Raw genomic sequence first — 19,982 nt, 5'->3', positions numbered from 1 at the left:
GGGATTGTTGTCCTGTTGCATGACCCAATTTCGGCCAAATTTTAGCAGGGGAGTTCATGGTTGACTCAATGACGTACAGGTTCACAGGTTCTGTGGCTGCAAAACAAGCCCAAATCATGGCGCTGTGCATCATGACCAAACATCTCCATTTTGGTCTCGTCTGTCCAAAGGTCAATGTTCCGGAATTCTTGTGGTTTGTTCAGATGCAAACCTATGCCATGCTGCCATGTTCTTTTTATAGAGCAGAGGTTTTCTCCTGGCAACACTTCCAAACAAACCATACTTGTTCAGTTTTTTTCCAATTGTACTGTCATCCACTTTAACATTGAACACGCTGGGATGGAGCCTGAACGCCAAAGAGACCGGCAGCAAAAGCTCACAGCTCCGAGCCTTACCCGGGGATATTAACGGTAGAACTAACCCCCTGCAATCCCTCAAACGACAGAAAGTACCCGGAGCCCACATGGGACGAAAATCCAAAAAAACGATACCAAACAAGCCCACCCCGGGGCTCACCATTGGGGAGATGTGGAGGCAAGCACGAGGCACCAGCGAGCACAACATGGCGGCGATACATGGAGGATGCTCTGACTTTTCCGAGGACCTCTCGGAAGAACTAGAGGAGGATTATCCGCAACCTCAGGTCCCACAACGGAGGGCAAAACATAGCGGGACTGTGGTAGATACCGACTCAGTTACCACGACAGTCCTAAAGGCACTTTTAGCGGACCTCCAACAACACATCCACGCGGACGTCGCGGCACTGCGCGAGGACTTGAGAGGCCTGACAGGCCGCATTGAAAAAGTGGAAGGAACTACCCAGACCAACTCCCAAGACATTGCCATGCTGCAACAGGCCGTCCAGTGCCTACAGCTGCAGGCCCAACAATATGACCGCCACCTTGCGGCACATGAGGATTCCAGGCGGAGACTCAATATGAAAGTCAGGGGGGTACCCGAGAACATAATGGAAGCAGACCTACCGAGGGTCGTGCGGCGCCTGATAACGACGTTACTACCTCCTACACAGGCAAAGTCAATCAACCTTGAAAGCCTCTTCAGGGTCCCCAAGCCAGGCCAAAGCCACAAGGGATGTAATCATCACCTTCCGTAACCACACTGATAAAGCGGCGGTCCTCGCTACCCTGCGAGGGAAAACCCCTCTCCACTTTGAGTCAATGGTGCTCACCTTCTTTGCTGATCTGTCGGCTGGCACACTGGCATGGCGCAGGTCACTCCGACTGCTCACCTCCCTGCTGCAACATCACAAGGTGACCTACCGCTGGCGGCTCGCCCGCACACTCACTGTACAGCAAGGGGCGGACAAACACGACATTCAAGACATTCAAGAGGCCCCAGCCCTGCTGCGAACCCTAGGCATAGCACAGGACACGCTGCCCGGCTCGGCCTCCCGGCCCACACTTAGGACCCAGCGAGGACCGTACCGTTCTTCCCCCAGGGCTCCACACCGGACTCCTATGCCGCGGTCACCACATAGAGCATCAAACCCAGCATAGCCCGGTGAGTCCCTCACACACCTAATCAGTTCCTCACACAAAAAGGACCTGGCGAACTCATCCCACTGGCCACAGGGATTCTGGTCCGACTCACCTATACATACCCAAAGGCTATACCTGAGCCCCACTGTTAACACCTAGGCATGGACTATTCACTGTTTGTTATCTACCGTTTTGATAACCGAGAGGCATACTAGGATTCCCCTACTGTTGGCGCATACAGGGCCGGATTAACATAGGGGCTGATGGAGCTGCAGCTCCAGGCCCAGGCCCATGGAATAGGCCCACTGATTTAAAAAAAAAAAAGTCTTTATTTTTTTATTTTTTTTTACACACACTACTCTTAGGGTTGCCAGGTATTTCTCATGTATTTCTTATGGTTGCCAGGTATTTCTCATGTATTTCTTATGGTTGACAGGTATTTCTCAGAAGTATTTCCCAGGTATTTGAGGCTGCCTAGCCGGTGCGGGTATTGCAGTAATAAACAGAGTATAAACAGAGATTATTCTGCAATACCAGCGCCAGCCAGTCGCTGTTTGTGTGGAGAGAGGCAGGGATAAAAAGTTACAGCATCTCCCTCACTGCCACTCTCTACTCATTGATCCGCAGGGGAGCAGCGCTGCACAGAGAGTCCAGACAGCAGTTTTGAGCCTGCGAGACATGGGGACAGTCTCTCAGTGTCCCCATGTCTCCCAGCCAGTGTCCCCATGACTCCCAGTGTCCCTGGTGTCTCTCTGTGTCCCTAGTGTCTGTGTCCCTAGTCTCCCAGAGTGCCCTAGTCTCTAAGTGTCCCCATGTATCTCAGTGTCCCCATGTATCTCAGTGTCCCCATGTATCTCAGTGTCCCCAAGTCTCACAGTGTCCCAATGTCTCTAAGTGTCCCCTAGTGTCCTAGTGACATCGGGACACTGGGAGACATGGGGATACAAACACTAGGGGACACTGGGTGACATGGAGACACTGGGGGACACAGGGAGACATGGGGACACTGGGCGACTGAGACTTGGGAGATATGGGGCACTCCGTGTCCCCATGTCTCCCAGCCAGTGTCCCTAGTATCTCAGTATCTCCATGTCTCCCTATTTCCCCCAGTATCTCCATGTCTCTCAGTGTCCGTAATGTGCCACTGTCCCTAGTCTCCCAGTGTCTCAGTGTCCCAATGTCTCCCAGTGTCCCCATGTCTCCTAGTGTCTCAGTGTCCCCTAGTATAAAAGAAAAAATCTGAGGCACTCACTGTGATAGATTTAAGCAGGTTTATTGGACACCGCAACGTTTCGACCTGTACCCAGGTCTTCATCAAGTCTCCAGTGTCCCCTATGTATCACAGTGTCCCCTATGTATCAGAGTGTCTCAGTGCCCCATGTCTCCCAGTGTCCCGGGTGTCTCCCAGTGTCCATAGTGTCTCAGTGCCCCCTAGTCTCTCAGAATCCCCTAGTATCTCAGTGTCCCCATGTCTCACAGTGTCCCCAAGTGTCTCAGTGTCCGCTAGTATGAAATAAAAAAAATAAAATTAAGCAGGTTTATTGGACACTGCAATGTTTTGACCTGTACCCAGGTCTTTATCGAGTCTCCAGTGTCCCCTATGTATCACAGTGTCTCAGTGCCCCATGTCTCCCAGTGTCCCCTCATGTCTCAAAGTCACCCAGTGTCCCCATGTCTCAGTGTCCCTAGGTCTCCCAGTGTTCCCTAGTATCTCAGTGTCCCCATGTCTCCCAATGTCTCTCAATGTCCCCTAGTGTCCTAGTGACATGGGGACACTGGGAGACATAGGGACACAGACACTAAGGGACTGGGAGACATGGGGACACAAACATGTCCCCTTTTTGTGTATGTTCACCCCTTTCGGCAGTTCTGGTTATGTGATTTGTGTCAGTGGCCCACCCTTTTACCCCATCAATAGACTTCCTGCTTTACTGGACACTGTTGTTAGGGGGTATGGTATGGGATGGGTTTACTTGAAAGATGAAAGCGTGAGATTAGCATAGGGTATGAATTTTCTCATAGCTGCATCCTATGAGTTTCCCTCCAGCACCATCTCCATCAGATACATGACGCTTAGGAGGTAGGACTGTTTTAGTATTGCTGGTCAATAAGATTTTGTAATTAGGCCCATCATAATTGTCAGCACCAGGCCCACTGGGCTCTTAATCTGGCCCTGGGCGCATACCTACCCGAGTACACACCAGGACTGTTGCTCACTCATCGAAAGACATACAACCTAGACACACGGCTAGACACAGCAGGCGCAAGTGAACTTATTCTATAACTTATTTTATAATTTTATAAATATTTATTTATTTATTTATTTTAACCAGGGATATCTATTGTACGGGTTAATACAGCAGCCAGTGATATCCTACAAACGCCTTCTCTTGGCAGCCAGTGATATTTTTTTTCCGGCTACCGGAGCTCAACACCCGCTCCACGGCTCCGCTGGGACACTTGTTGACACTGCCTACACTGCGGACATATACACCTACAGACTGCAGAGGTCGCTATTTACGGCAAGGGAGCAAAATTTACCTTGCTTTTACATATGTTGCGCCTACTATTATTTACTTTTCTTTCTTATTTACTTTTCTTTCTCATTTGCTCTATAACCCTTATAAATGCGGCTACACACTAAGACCAATGTAACTAACTGCTCACTAGGCCCAATATTCTATTAGCACGGAGTATCTGTAACAAGCAACCCACCTAACATACGATCCTGTAAACCACGGCCACGGCCCTGTCGAGACGCATATACATACAGGGACACCCTAGCCCAAGACAGGTAAACCTTACCCGATACACAGCTTAGTTAGAGCTACACTCAGCGCCCACATCAACTCTGCATAGCCCAGGGGATGTCAGCTCCCTCACACGAGGAGATTGCACAGACTACCGCAGGGGGCACATACACAGCCCCAACAAGGCATCGGCTGACCCCCAAAGGGACTAAGACTCACAGCCGTGCATAGTACCATCTGTCACACAGCTCCCTATGCCCCAATTGAGCTCTCACGGATGTACACTGGAACATATAATGTAATGATTTTGCTAACTATTATTTTTTCTGGTCTGCTCGCCCAGGGGAGCATGGGGGGAGGGAGGGGGGGGGGGGGGGGTTAGGTTAGAGTTATTCAATTGTAAAATATGAGTTCACAGGCTAAGATTAGCCAGGATTCAAGCAACTAATGTACTTATAGTATGTTTGGCTTTGCACCAAGTTTAGAAGCTGCTGCTTAGCATATAGGCCCCAAGCTAAATATATGCTCCTGTACCCACACATATTGCTGGAGCACCATAACATCATAACATGTATAAGGCCCTGGGGAGATAGCGCAGCTAAGCGGACAAGGGCACATGTAGGAGTGTGGGGATAGATGCATGGGATTGGTTGGGAAAGAGTCTGTGGGTGGGTTTATGTTCTGTGTGAGTTAGTGTGGGGGAGGTCTTACCTCAGTGCCACTCGGGATACGGGCCAGCAAACAGCTTCCCTCCTGCCCACCCTATTAGTATATTTAGTCACAGCTAGCCGGGGGTATGTCCTTGCCAATTGAGTTTAAGGTTACGTTTAAGTATATGGAATGAGATGAACAAGTTTTTAAGGTCTCAAACCTCCCCTGCTCGAAAGGTTAAACTTTAGGTTGCCTGAGGTCTCGTGCCCATCGAGCGTGGATAAGGTCGGCTGATGGCAGGCATTGGAAAGATATGATTTTTATGACGAGGGGGGAGGTGAGAGGGAGTGGTGATTAGGAACCACTCCATGTCTTTATTGGCAAGGACGGTTGGGTCACTGTATAACACTATGTGTAGAGTTATATATGTTAATTTATGCTTATTTATGTCTAATGTTTTGGTTACAGAAAAGAAGAGATTTAATAAATAAAGTTATGGATGTGTTATGCAGTAACTTAGTTTGTGATAATAAATGCTGTGGCCTGTTTCATCCATACTAAGTGGTCTGTCGTTATTGGGGGGTTGAATAGGGTTAGATTTTGTTCTAGGCTGCATCACGATTCCCCACTACGTACATACATGCCCTACACTATACCACAGCTAACGTCTGATCCTGCTAAATATTTAATTACTCACACAAGATCAGCCTAGACTTATGCCAATATTACACTTTAGCTGGTTTAGTATTGCGCAATATGTTTTTAAGCTGCTGCATAGTACATAGGCCCCGAGCTATACATGTGCACCGACACCCACAAATACTGCTGGAATACAATACTATATACAGCACATAAAGGCGTAAACCAACATGTAACCTAGCTAAATAAAAACACCTTTGCCCACACATGTATTGAACCGTACACTGCTTAAGGTTGTCTTTCCTGTTCACTAAATTACAAAAACGTACTGAGTTAACTTATGCCATGAAAATGTTTTACTATGTTATCTATGGATGCATCTGTTGTGGCTACACAGACACTGTTGACCACGTTTTGTTCTACATCTCGCTTTACTTTACGCTAATCAACAATTTGTTGACAACGTAACCGTTGCGTTAAGCATGATATCCATTACCTAATAAAAAATGTGCAATTTTTCTGCCCCTGCATAACCACTGTAACCTTGAAATACGCTGTTGTGGCGTCCGTTAATTATCTGTAACCACCTGCACAACCAAAATAAAGAATTAAAAAAAAAAAAAAAACATTGAACACGCTAACTGAGGTCTATAGAATCTGAGATGTAACTTGATTTTTTTTTTGCAATTTCTCTGAGCGTTGCACGGTCTGACCTTGGGGTGAATTTCCTGGGACGTCCACTCCTGGGCAGATTGGCAACTGTCTTGAATGTTTTTCACTCTTGAATAATCTTTCTCACTGTGCTATTATGGACTGTAAACTGTTTGGAAATGGCTTTATAACCTTTCCCAGTATAATGGGCAGAAACCATTGCTTCTCTAAGAAGATGTCTTTCCTCCTCGGCATTGTGACACCGGATTGCTCCACACCAGAAAACTACTAAAACTTTAGCTTTTATAAAAGTGGCCTTCACTTGCTGATGATGAATTAATTAAGGGCATTTGTAAAACTCTGTAAAGTAATACAATGTGAGCAAGATATTACTTTGCTGCAGAGGGATTTAGATAGACTGGGGGACTGGGCACTCAAATGGCAGATGAAATTTAATGTTGAAAAATGCAAAGTTATGCACTTCGGCGTAAAGAATCCACAAGCAACGTATACCCTTAATGGAAGCGAATTAGGGATAACAACACGAAAAGGACTTGGGAATTGTTATAGACAACAAACTATGCAACAATGTGCAATGTCAATCTGCAGTGGCCAAGGTCAATAAGGTATTGTGATGCATGAAAAAGGACATTCATTCTCGGGATGAGAAGAATATAATTTTGCCTCTTTATAAATCACTGGTAAGACCACATATTGAATATGCTGTGCAATTTTGGGCACCTGTTCTAAAGAAGGATATAAAGGCACTAGAAAAATTGCAGAGGTGGGCTACAAAATGAATAAAAGGAATGGAACATATCAGCTATGAAGAAAGGTTAACAAATTTAAACCTATTTAGTTTAGAAAAACGTCGCCTGAGAGGGGATATGATAACATTATACAAATATATTCGGGGCCAATACAAACCATTGTGTGGAAATCTATTCACCAACCAGACTTTACATAGGACACAAGGCCATGTGTTAAGACTGGAAGAAAGAAGATTTTGTCTAAGGCAAAGGAAAGGTTTTTTACTGTAAGAACAATAAGGATGGTGAATTCTCTGCCTGAAGAAGTGGTTTTATCCATACAGATGTTCAAACAGCTACTAGATGCATACTTGCAAAAACAGAATATTCAAAGATATAATCTTTCAATGTAGGGTAATAACTGCTTGATCCAAGGATAAATCTGACTGCCATTCTGGGGTCACGAAGGAATTTTTTTCTTAGCTTGTTGCAAAATTGGAAGTTCTTCAAACTGTTTTTTGTTTTTTTGCCTTCTTTTGGATCAACAGCAAAAAACAAATGTGAGGAAGGCTGAACTTGATGGACGCAAGTCTCTTTTCAGCTATGTAACTATGTAATTTGATTAGCAGCATCTCTGTGCTTCTTAGCCGGGAAGCAGTATGGGTGTACTTTATTTTGTTCAATAAATGATGACACAGTGTAACGTCATGTGTTGTTCGTCTGAGGTTGTATTTACAAAATTATAGGACCTGCTAAGGAACAGATAAAAGGACCTATAGGGTCTCTAGGTCCCCCCACCCTCAGGGCCCCCCTCCCGCCGGGCTCTAGGGGGTAGAAGCAGTGGCGGATCCAGAGCCTGATCTCGGGAGGGGCACTTGTAGATTATTTAAAGAAATAATCCAGACACAATAACAACTGCAGCTCAGTGTAGTGGTTATGGTGTCAATAGTGCCGGGACCCCCTCCCAGAGTAAGTAGTCAAACCGTTTAAGAACAGTTTGACAACTTACCTGAGGTCTGCTGGGAAATGGGGCTGTAGTAGGGTATAGGAGCAGTGGTGTGTGTGAGTGGTGCAATGTGTAAGGGGTGCAGTGTGTGTGTGTGTGTGTGTGTGTGTGAGCAGTGTGTGAGCAGTGTGTGTGTGTGAAGGTTGTAGTGTGTGAGTGAGGGCGGCAGTGTATGTCAGGGATGCAGTGTATGTGTGGGACAGTATGTATGTGTAACAGTTGCAGTGTGTGTGTGTGTGTGAGTATTGCAGTGTGGGCAATGTGTGTGTATGGGGCGGCAGTGTATGGGGGCAGTGTGTGTGTGTATGGGGGTAGTGTATGTGTGTATTGTGTGTGTGTATGGGGGAGCAGTATGTGTGTATGGGGCAGTGTGTGTGTATGGGGGCAGTGTGTGTGTATGGGGAGCAGTATGTGTGTATGGGGGGCAGTATGGGGCAGTGTGTGTTTATGGGGGGCAGTGTGTGTATGGGGCAGTATGTGTGTATGGGGCAGTGTGTGTGTATGGGGGCAGTATGGGTATGGGGGCAGTGTGTGTGTATGGGGCAGTGTGTGTGTATGGGGGCAGTATGGGGGGCAGTGTGTGTGTAGGGGGGCAGTATGTGTGTAGGGGGCAGTGTGTGTGTATGGGAGCAGTATGTGTATGGGGGGCAGTGTGTGTGTATGGGGGCAGTATGGGGGGGCAGTATGTGTATGGGGGGCAGTATGGGAGGCAATGTGTGTGTATGGGGGGGCAATGTATGTGTGTAGAGTGTGTGTGATAAGGGTAGGGGGGCTTTTTTTAATTATAATATATATATATATATATTTTAATTTAATTAAAATAAATATTGATGTCCCCCCTCCCTTCTTACCTTTACTGGGAGGAGTGGGGGCATTTCTAGATCCCTGGTGGTCCCAGTGGGATTCCCTGGTGGTCAGGTGGGGATTCCCTGGTGGTCCCAGTGGGATTCATTGGTGGTTCCAGTGTGGAGTGAACGCTAGCCCGCGCTCCAGGGCTAGAGTTCACTCTCGCGAGATTTGGAGCGTTGCCGTGGTTACCGCGGCAACGCTCCAAGCTCGCGAGATGAGGACCCGGAGGAGCTGCAGGCAGAGCTCCCGGGACCTCTCTCTGTCCCTCCGTCCCTTGCCGGCTGTCAGCACAGTGTCTGCGGACCGGGGAGGGAGAGCTCTGATCTCCCCTCCGGTCCACAGGCACATTGCAGGGCTAGCACCTGCATGTGCTGGCAGGGGAGAGGGAGACCGTTGGTTTTCTCGGGGGGGGGGGGGGGGGGCAGGGGCAATTGCCCCGTTGCCCCCCCTGGATCCGCCACTGGGTGGAAGGGGTTAAATCTTACCTGTTTTCCCCCGCCAAGCTCCCCCTAGCGCGAGGAACTCTCCTCCTCCATTTCGCCTTCATCGGCTGAATGCGCATCCGCAGCAAGAGCCGCGCGCACATTCAGACAGTCCATAGGAAAGCATTCTCAATGCTTTCCTATGGATGCTGGCGTCTTCTCACTGTGAGAGAGCCATTAGAGGCTGGATTAACCCATAGGTAAACATAGCAGTTTCAGAGAAACTGTTTACAGCAGAAAGGGTTAATCATGGTTGGACCTGGCACCCAGACCACTTGAGCTGAAGTGGTCTGGGTGCCTATAGTGGTCCTTTAATCTTATTATGTCCTGATATGTAAATCCATAGAATTCTAAGAGGTTGTACTTTCTTTTTCCCATGAATGTTTATCCACACTGGCCAGGCTACACACAGCATTTATCCACACTGGCCAGGCTACACACAGCTTATATCCACATTGGCCAGGCTACACACAGCAATTATCCATACTGACCAGGCTACACACAGCTTATATCCACACTAGCCAGGCTACACACAGCAATTATCCATACTGACCACGCTACACCCTGCTTATATCCACACTGGCCAGGCTACACACAGCATATATTCATACTGGCCAGGCTACACACAGCTTATATCCACACTGGCCAGGCTACACACAGCAATTATCCATACTGACCACGCTACACGCAGCTTATATCCACACTGGCCAGGCTACACACAGCATATATTCATACTGGCCAGGCTACACGCAGCTTATATCCACACTGGCCAGGCTACACACAGCATTTATCCACACTGACCAGGCTACACACAGCTTATATCCACACTGGCCAGCTGCAGACAGTTTATATCCACACTGACCAGGCTACACACAGCTTGTATTCATAATGGCCAGGCTACACACAGCTTATAATTATACTGGCCAGGCTACACACAGCTTATAAGTATACTGGCCAGGCTACACACAGCATTTATCGATACTGGCCAGGCTACACACAGCATTTATCCACAGTGACCAGACTCCGAGTGGGATTCAGCTATATTAACCAGCTGCTGGCTGGATTTAACCAAGAGCCAGGATTATCAATCTTTCAGCTGTTGACTACGTCTCCCATCATCCTTCTCCTGACCCGGCCTTTGATGCGGCCTATAAAGCACTCCTCCCTCACAGAGTGCAGTGTTTTGTAAACGGTCCATAGGGCGCCTTATAATGGCTGTCTCTGCACAGGGTTAAAGTACAGAGCAGCTGGTAATTTTCCTCTCAGTGTGGGTCTGTGTAACAGGAGCGTGACACTTGTGTAATATTCTGGCCGGTGACATTGCGCTCTGATTGGCTGCGGAACCTTGGACAGGCACTGAGTGTGTAAACAAGCACGCCCCGCTCAGACTGTGGACATGGGCCCATTGTTTGCAGGAAGAGACCCGGCGATAATAATATCTGCTGCCACACAATGCATGCAGTGTGTTTAACCCTTTGTCTGCTGGACATACACGGGGGTGAATAATGGAGCAGAGTGTAGTATGTCTGTCTGTCTGTGGATTAATACAGCACCGAGCGCACTGGCAGTATTCCTGGAAACAGACGCAGAATGCAATGGCGTAACGCTGAGGGAATACAAGCCTGTTCTGCAAAATAAATAGATTTACAAAGATAGACGAGTTTGTTCAATAAACAGTGCCTTGCGATGACCTGGCGGGAGATTAGCACAGGTTCCGTATAGACAGAGCGTTTTATATCAACATCGACCCTCAGGTTCTCCCATCAGGGAGTCACTCTGACTGTCTGTCTATCTGTGAATCTCTGCTCCTCGCTCTGTCACTATGTCTGTCTGTCTGTCTGTCTGTCTCGCTATCTCTTTCTGCCTGTGTCTTTCTGTCACTATGTCTGTCTATCTGTCTGTATCTCTGTCACTATGTCTGTCTATCTGTCTGTATCTCTGTCACTATGTCTGTCTGTCTACCTATCTGTCTCTCTTTCTGCCTGTCTCTCTCTGTCACTATGTCTGTCTGTCTCGCTATCTCTTTCTGCCTGTGTCTTTCTGTCACTATGTCTGTCTATCTGTCTGTATCTCTGTCACTATGTCTGTATCTGTCTGTCTCTCTTTCTGCCTGTCTCTCTCTGTCACTATGTCTGTCTGTCTCGCTATCTCTTTCTGCCTGTGTCTCTCTGTCACTATGTCTGTCTATCTGTCTGTCTCTCTTTCTGCCTGTGTCTCTCTGTCACTATGTCTGTCTATCTGTCTGCCTATCTGTCTCTCTTTCTGCCTGTGTCTCTCTGTCACTATGTCTGTCTATCTGTCTGTCTCTCTTTCTGCCTGTGTCTCTCTGTCACTATGTCTGTCTGTCTGTCTATCTGTCTGCCTATCTGTCTCTATTTCTGCCTGTCTCTGTCACTATGTCTGTCTGTCTGTCTCGCTATCTCTCTCTGTCTCTCTCTTTCTCCCTCTATCTCTCTATATATCCATCCTTTCATCAATACACCTGTCTCTCCGTCCAGTCTATTTATCTTTTAATATTAATATATTTGCAGCTCCGTGGAACACGTTGATACTAAATAAATATAATAAATACTTTTTTTTCCAAATGTTTTTATGTCAGAATGTTAAATAATACATCCAGCAAAAATGAGACAGAATGGAAATAAAATGAACCCCTTAAACGAGCTATGAAAATCAAATCTTTATTAATAAAACCTGCAGTATTTAATTGGAATGAAAGTATTTAAATAAATTCTGAGAAAATGACCTGAAACTGAAAATACTGGGAAATGACAGGAAATAACACGAAAGATGTCGTAGATTGGCGTGGCCTTTAAATTAATTTAACCCCTGCAGTGCCATGAGCCAGGCACACGCCAGCGTACAGCGTTACTGAAGGACTTTCTGTGAAGACACCCGAGCGTTCTTAGAATCTCAGCAGAGGTAGGTGTACCTTCTTACTTACCTCTGCAGCACCTTTCACCCCAGTAAACACGTGCTGACACAACGTAAGAACTGACATTAACAAATAATTGCTGCCTTATTGCAGGGAGCGCAAGGAGCGCAAGGAGCAATCTACTAAGTAAATATGGTGAACTTTCTAAATGCACAAATTCCTTTATAAATTAAACTATTCCAGAACGCACAACGCACAATAAAAATAGTCGCCTTAGTCACTCAGACCGCTCATCTCAAACTCGGTCTGGGCATCAAGTGCTGCTGATAGCCGCATTTTATTGGAGGACCGCAGCGTTTGGCTGCGCATGCCTAACTCCAATCCATTGCTTCTCTATGGTAAACAAAGAATTGGAGGAGACGGAGGGGGCGGCCGCAGCTCTGGAAACAAGGTGAGTAAACTGTAACTTCATTTTTAAGAGGGGTGTAGAGAAGGGAATATCCTGAACAATATAGACACAAAACAACCATTGTTATGTTCGGGACTATAGGTTCCCTTTAACTTATTATTTTGTGTAAGAGAAACTTGCCTTGGACATTTTTAATGGATCACTATAGTGTCAGGTAAACAAAGCGGTTTTCCTGACACTATAGTACCCTGCGGGTGCCCCCACCCTCAGGGTCCCACTCCCGTGGCGCTGGTGACCTCTCCTCCCCGTCCGTCAGCTCCCCGGTCCGACGTCACTGGAGCCGAATGCGCATGCGCGGCAAGTGCCCCGTGCGCATTCAAAGTGTCCATAGGAAAGCATTTCTCAATGCTTTCCTATGGACGTTCAGTGCTATGGGGGCATAATATGCCTCCAGCGTCGCAGATGCGCCTCTACTGGCTGTCCGGAAGACAGCCACTACAGCAGGCTGGCTTAACCCCAAATGTAAACATAGCAGTTTCTTTGAAACTGCTATGTTTGCATCTGAAGGGTTAAAACCTGAGGGACATTGCACCCAGACCACCTCATTGAGCTGAAGTAGTCTGGGTGACTATATTGTCCCTTTAATTTCTAATCATTATAATAGCATAATTATACTTTACGTTTAAGAAACAAATAAAATAAAAAATCGACAAACTGAATTCTCCATTTTTCATACAATGTCCATTTTTATGATTATTTTCAAATGTCATCCAGCGAGTACAAGTCCCCCTCCCCAACCACAGTTTAATATCTCTTTAAATGCGTTACAGGCTTGGAGCGAATACACAGTAGCATGTACCCCAAGAACCTAGACTCCTTACTTGTACATTTTATCGTCCATAATGAGTGACGGTGGCTTATATTATACTGAGACCACTTGAGGACAGTTTGTACCAAAACACAAAACCGCCACAGCGTTCGCAAACAACAGAGACAATTGGAAGGATTCTCAGAACAATTGAATACAAAGTAACCATTCATAGTGACATCACCACCGATTAAACAATACAACCAATATTGGATCAATAAACAGCTTAGTGATTGCGCTCAAACAAAATATGTTGACTACTTACATTTTTAATTAGGCTGAACGGCGAAATACACTTGCTGAACATTAATATCCACGTAAAATGGATTAACTGATTATGGAAAATGATTAAATATTTTCTAAAGCCTCAATTGCTGGGATTTAATAGTTAAATGAAAGTAAAATTCGAAATCCAAAATAGCCAAATTAGAAGAATTCTCTGTCTCATGTTATCATATTGACTATTACGGCCTAAAATGTTAAATTAATTTTGAATACTTGACTATTTGTGCTAAATTAAATACATCTGTGAAGCTATATCCCCTCTAAGAGAAACCATCAATTTTTAAAACCATCAATTCATCAATTTATCTTAAAAATAGCTAACTAAAAGTAAAATAACTGTTTAATGTCCATGGAAACAGAAGTCTTTGAAATTGAGACGTGATCACTACATTCCCAAGATGTATGTAAAGCAATTTACAGCACAATATCATCACCAGTAGGACAGAATAAATCAAATAGTTATTGTTTTTATAAAGCTGTTTCTGAAAGGGTGCAGAGCTCATAAGCCCAGAAAAAGAAAAAAATATATTTAATAAGACAAAGATCTCACTGTGTGGAGCTGGAATCCCACTGACGGACTACAGCAATCCCTTCTGAATCTCCACCCCCCCAAAAATGACATGGATTTGGGGGCAAGGAGTCTGTGGTTGCATGGGGCCTAGCAGTGACGGCTCTAGACGTTGCAATGCCTCAAACATGATACACCCGTATTAAAAACATATAGGGTTTGCATTGTGTATATTAGGGGAAGTGATGTGTTTATATGTATGTAGTGTTTGTGTATAGGGGTGTAGTGTGTGACAGGGTAAGTGTGGCAGTGTTGGGGGGAAGGTGAGTGTGACGGGCCCAATATCAGCATGTGACAAGCCCTCCAGGTGTAGTGACCGGGGTCCGTGAACAAGGGCCTTGCAGGTCAGTGAGCCCCAAAGCTGGAACCAGACCATGAGGCCACAGTGAGTGCGAGGCCTTAGGTGGCCGCCTAAACCGCCTAATTAGAGAGCCACCTATGTGTGGGTTCCAGCTTTCAAGGAATCAGGGACAATGGTGGTTGGCCTGAAGGTTAACCCCTTAAGGACACAACTTCTGGAATAAAAGGGAATCATGACGGAATATATCCGTCATCTGTCCTTAAAGGTTATGAGGATAATAAGGCTGGCAGGAGAACATATTGACCTGGAATCTGGAGTAACCTTGTTGAGGCAATGTAGTAACTTGGATAAAATATTATCTTTTAATTGAAAATGGAACCCAGATCTGTGCAGCAACATGCATTTAAGCGGTCAGCATTAAATCACCTCGATATGTTAAAGCGTCATTACATTGCTGTTAATCATGGCACAGTTTTAAACAAGGCTGTTAGGATTCCAGATCGGGGACTTAGAACGTTTTAAATTAAGGGGGTGTAGGGATAAGGTGTATCTACATTCAAAGTGCTCCGGACTGTAACTCCCTAAGGCCCCTAATTCCCCTGTAATAATGCTGAATCGCAGGACTGCTGTCCCCCATGTTATTATAGCACCATGTCCAGTAGAGTAGCCTGCGGTATAACGACCATTGTGATTAACAGTCCAGTTATAATGGTGTTGCAGTCTTTTCAATATGGCACCATTAATAGCAATGCTGTATCCGTAGTTCTTTAAAAGTTAACCATGTGCCATGGATTATCCCAGAAGCGTTCAGCCCTGGATAAAGGGGACTCCGGTTGGAGTGTGGGGTCCTGACATACAAAACATCACAAGAGGAATTATTCTGCAAAACATGCCCTGATCCTGGCGGTGGCCTCCATACCCTCTGCCCATTCTCTATGTTAATCCTGTTTGCAAATGGACAACATTTTATGTGGATCACATCATCGGAGGCTGCCCGAGCCCCCTGCCCAGTCCCTGTCAATATCTGCTGATGTTCCAGTCCTCTCACCCAAACAGTAATCATGGTAAACAAGCTGATCCATCCAGTTACTGGAAAACCTGGTCCGATTTCTATATTTCTACCGGAACCCATCACTGACCCATTCCCCTCTCTGGCAGCACTCATTTCTTTCTCGTCACCCTGTTATTAAGAAATATGATCATTACCCAGTGGGGTTTATTCAATAAGCTCAAAATTATAGGGAACTAAAATCCAAATGGCAAAATCGAAGCTGAGACAGCCAAATTGAGGCTCTAGCTGAGTTGGAGAGTTTTTATAAGAATAGCTATTTGAATAGCTATTTACATGATAGATTGTGGTGGGATGAAGTGAGTCGGGAGAAGAAGAAAATAAATATAATAAATATAGTCTATTCTGTGGGAGAGTCGGGAGTAGGGAAGGAATCCAGCCAAGGCGATCAGATTTACGTTGATGGTTTCTCTGTTCCTCAATCTCATTGTTCAGATATTCCAGAGTCGGAGAAGTAGATCTCCATTTCGTTGCTATTTATCAATGTGTTACAGCTTGTATATATTCAAACCTTGCTATCATTATAGTAACACTGCAATGTCACGGCGTTAATAAGAGCACAGCGGTCTTACAGCTCAATAACATCTGAACTCCTCGGTTTTTAACAACATCTAAAGAATGCAGTTTGGGTTGCGGGGGTTTAAGGGAAGATTAAGATAAGTGTAAGGTAACGATTAGGGGGAGGTTTGAGTTTAGGGGGGCTTAGTATTGACAAGATGTTAGGTTAAGGGGGGCTAACAATTATGGAGACTTAATGTTGGTGCCTGAGGGAAGCATTAGGGGTATTTAGGCATAGGGGAGTTTAGAGTTTGGGGTGTGAGTATAGTTAGGTCGTTAGAGGGTTAAAGTTGGCATAGATAAAAGAATAATAATAAAGGCATAGATTCAGGGGGTATCAGAACCTTTGCCGACGCTCTCATGATTCACAGTCAGGAGAAGCTGCAAGGCCAAGTGTCTATTTTAATTTCGGCATGTGCGAGATGGCGTTTTTTTTTTTTTTTTTTATATATATTCTTTATTTTTAGTGTGCAGCAGATACAGGCACAATGCAAACAAAATGAACAAGTATATGGCAGTTAATTTCCAGCACTTTTATAGAGTTAGTTGACTCAGGCTAGTGTGGCCATGGTTATGGGCCACGGGGGTGTCTGGTAGTGGGATCACCAGGGGCACTAGGATGTGCTAGTTAGTTTGAAAAGACATGAAATTTACATGTAAGTTGCTTGTTAGGGGGTCCCAGTAATTTCCCCCAAAATGTAAGACCGTATGGGTCTGGATAGGCAGACCCTTCGAATAGAACGAATAGCATAGAAATACATCCTATAGAATGTAAGCTCGATTGAGCAGGGTCCTCTTCAACCTATTGTTCCCGTAAGTTTATTTGTAATTGTCTTATTTATAGTTAAATCCCCCTCTCATAATATTGTAAAGCGCTACGGAATCTGTTGGCGCTATACAAATGCCAATAATAATAAATAATAATAGCAGAGGAGTGTGTCCGCGGGCTGCTGTACGAATCCAGATCTTGTCCTGTAGGGTTTGGAACCTGATTATCAGGTCTGCTGTTGCCTCTGATGGTGCTGATGTCGGCTTTGGCAGTCGGAACATGCCCTCAATCTTGACTGCTTTGGCTTGTTTCGGCAGCAGTAGGGTATTGAGTAGGCGAGCTCACTTTTAAGTTGTTACGTCGCCTTCGCTCCTCCAGAGCTTCAGTTCTGTCTGCCGTGGCTTTCTGTTTCTGTTGGAGTTCCGCCAGTGCATGTTCCACAGAGGTGAGCCTAGAGTCGTGTGTGTTCGTCTTTGCCTCCAGGAGGGTTATTTTGTTCACGGCTCCGTCTATAACGTCTTTATAATGGGCCATGTCAGCCGTTATGTTCGCTCTCAGTTCGGAGAGCATGTCTTTAAGTTGGGCTGCTGTGATCGTGTCTCCGGTAGCCGATAGCTTGGCTTTTGGCACTACTGGTGGGTTAAACGAGGCCCCCGCCCCAGGGTCGTAGGAGAGATCTTCGGAGGAGTACGAGGAGCCATCGTCCCCCAATGCCATTTTTTCCCATGCAGGCTTTTAAGGGCCTCGCAGCATCTCACCAATGTCGTGGTAGAAGGGGCCTCTGTCTGCCTGCTGTTTCTTGTTTTTTTTTTACCCATTGCACCCTTAGGTAGCAGTGTGGCATCTTGCTGTCGGGTCCTGGCACCTATTTTGCCTTATTACCGCTGTGTTTTAGATCATAAGCTCGAGAAAGTGTGACCGCTCCGTTCTGCAGCTAGCTCCGCCCCCGCGAGATGGCAGATTTAAAGTGCAAAACATGTTCTGAAAATCCGCCTGTTAGCGTTTTGAGTCAGATTGTTTGGATTTATAATTCATTGTTAAGATTAAGGACCATTCGCGGAGTCTAAAAAACCTGTTGCCCATCCCTTGGTTCCGATCACACAGACCAAGACCAAGCATGAATACTGGCTTCTCTCTCGCCATCCCCCCAAGGGCACTGGGAGTGTCCATTTTAAAGTCTGTTTTGGAAATATTATAACATTTTAATGTTTTCCAAGTCTTACTCTGTTGCTACATATTGATAACTCAGTGAAATGCTTAGTCAGAGTTAGTGCAGGCATGTTACTATAGAGAGTGTATAAAAAACAAAACAAAAGTGTGATTCTCACAGAATCCTGAAAAGTATTTTGTTTCTCCAGATGTTAAATTTAGGCAAAATTAGAAAATAGAAAAAAAAAAAACTATAAATGTACTATCTATATAGACATCTATTACTGGCCTTTTTTTGGTTGGAAATTAGGACCAACCATAACCTTAAAGGATCTGTTCCACGTGGTCCCCTGACTGTATCTGGTAACATTGTAACATATCTGGCCTCTGTTCCACATTAACCTGTCTCCTATCGATGGATCCAGCTCATGTGGTCGCTATCAGTAACTCTCCAGCAGATGATGACTGGGTTTTTCTGTAGCAATCCATCAGTGTTTTTTGTTCATCTTGGGATGTTTTCCATTGATGAAGGTGGCTGTTTGTGTGAGGATACCATGAACACTTCAACACACTCCGTCAGTGACTCAGAACTTCATTCTTCTTCATTTTTAACAACTTCGACCCACGCAGAAATCATTTGCCAGTGAGGTGCAATGCTGGCAATTTTCTCCGGGGAAGGCTAATAGACGTGTGGAGTTCTTTCATTTATCGTTTGTTCCACTGGAATTCATTGTCAATTTGTCAAGGAGTTAAAACACACATAAAAAAGGAAACACTAATTACAGAGGATTGTTGCAGTTACACCTCTTACCAAGAGAGGGCAGCCAAACCATACCCGAACTATCATTGAAGTGACCTTTCCACGTTCGTCTGTAATTTACCCCCCTTTCTTCTTCATTTCAAAATAAACTTGATTTACCTGTAACCATAGTACCACACACAGATCAGCAACAACATTAAACCCACTGATAGGTGAAGTGAATAACATTGATTATAATAGTGATGGCTAGAGGACTTGGACAGAGTATCTCCAAAACAGCAAGTCTTGTGGGGTGGTCCCGGTATGCAGTGGGTAGTACCTACCAAAAGTCGTACAAGTAAGGCCAAGAGGTTAACTGATGTCAGGGTCACGTGTGCCCAATGTTTATTGATGCACATAGGCAGCAAAGGCTAGCCTGTCTGGTCCGATCATACTGTAGCTCAGATTGCTGAAAATCGCAATGTTGGCCATGTTTTCTGCGTGTGAGGCTGCGGAGCCAGAGACCGGTCAGGGTGGCCATGAAGACCCCTGTCTACTGCTAAAAACATCTTCAATGGGAATGTGAGCATCAGAACTGAACCACGGAGCAATGGAAGAAGGTTGCCTGGTCTGAGGAACCATATTTCCTTTTACATCAGGTGGGTGGCCTGATACCTGCACGTTGTTTACCAGAGGAAAAGATGGCAGCAGGATGGGAAGAAGGTAGTGTTATGTTCTCGGCAATGTTCTGCTTGGAATCCTTCATGTGGATGTTGCTTTGACACGTACCACCTACCTAGAGATGGTTGAAGACCACGTACACACCTTCATTGCCCTGGTGTCCCTGATGGCAGACCACGTACACCCCTTCATTGCCCTGGTGTTCCTGATTACAGTGGCCTCTTTCAGCAGGATAATGCACCCTGCCACACTGCAAACATTGTTCAGGAATGGTTTGAGGAACGTGAAAGACCCAAGGCCATTCTGGGCGTGGACAGATATTTAGGAGGAGAGACAGCGGCACTTACTGTGAAATCTGACGTCTCTGCGTAGTTAAGAGAGCTGCAACAGTTATCTGTCAGGATTATTCATTAGAGTGTGAATTGTCAGGAACTT

This window comes from Pelobates fuscus, chromosome 11 (genome assembly GCF_036172605.1).
Source record: "Pelobates fuscus isolate aPelFus1 chromosome 11, aPelFus1.pri, whole genome shotgun sequence".
Lineage (NCBI taxonomy): Eukaryota > Metazoa > Chordata > Amphibia > Anura > Pelobatidae > Pelobates > Pelobates fuscus.
This window is presented reverse-complemented; position numbering follows the sequence as displayed.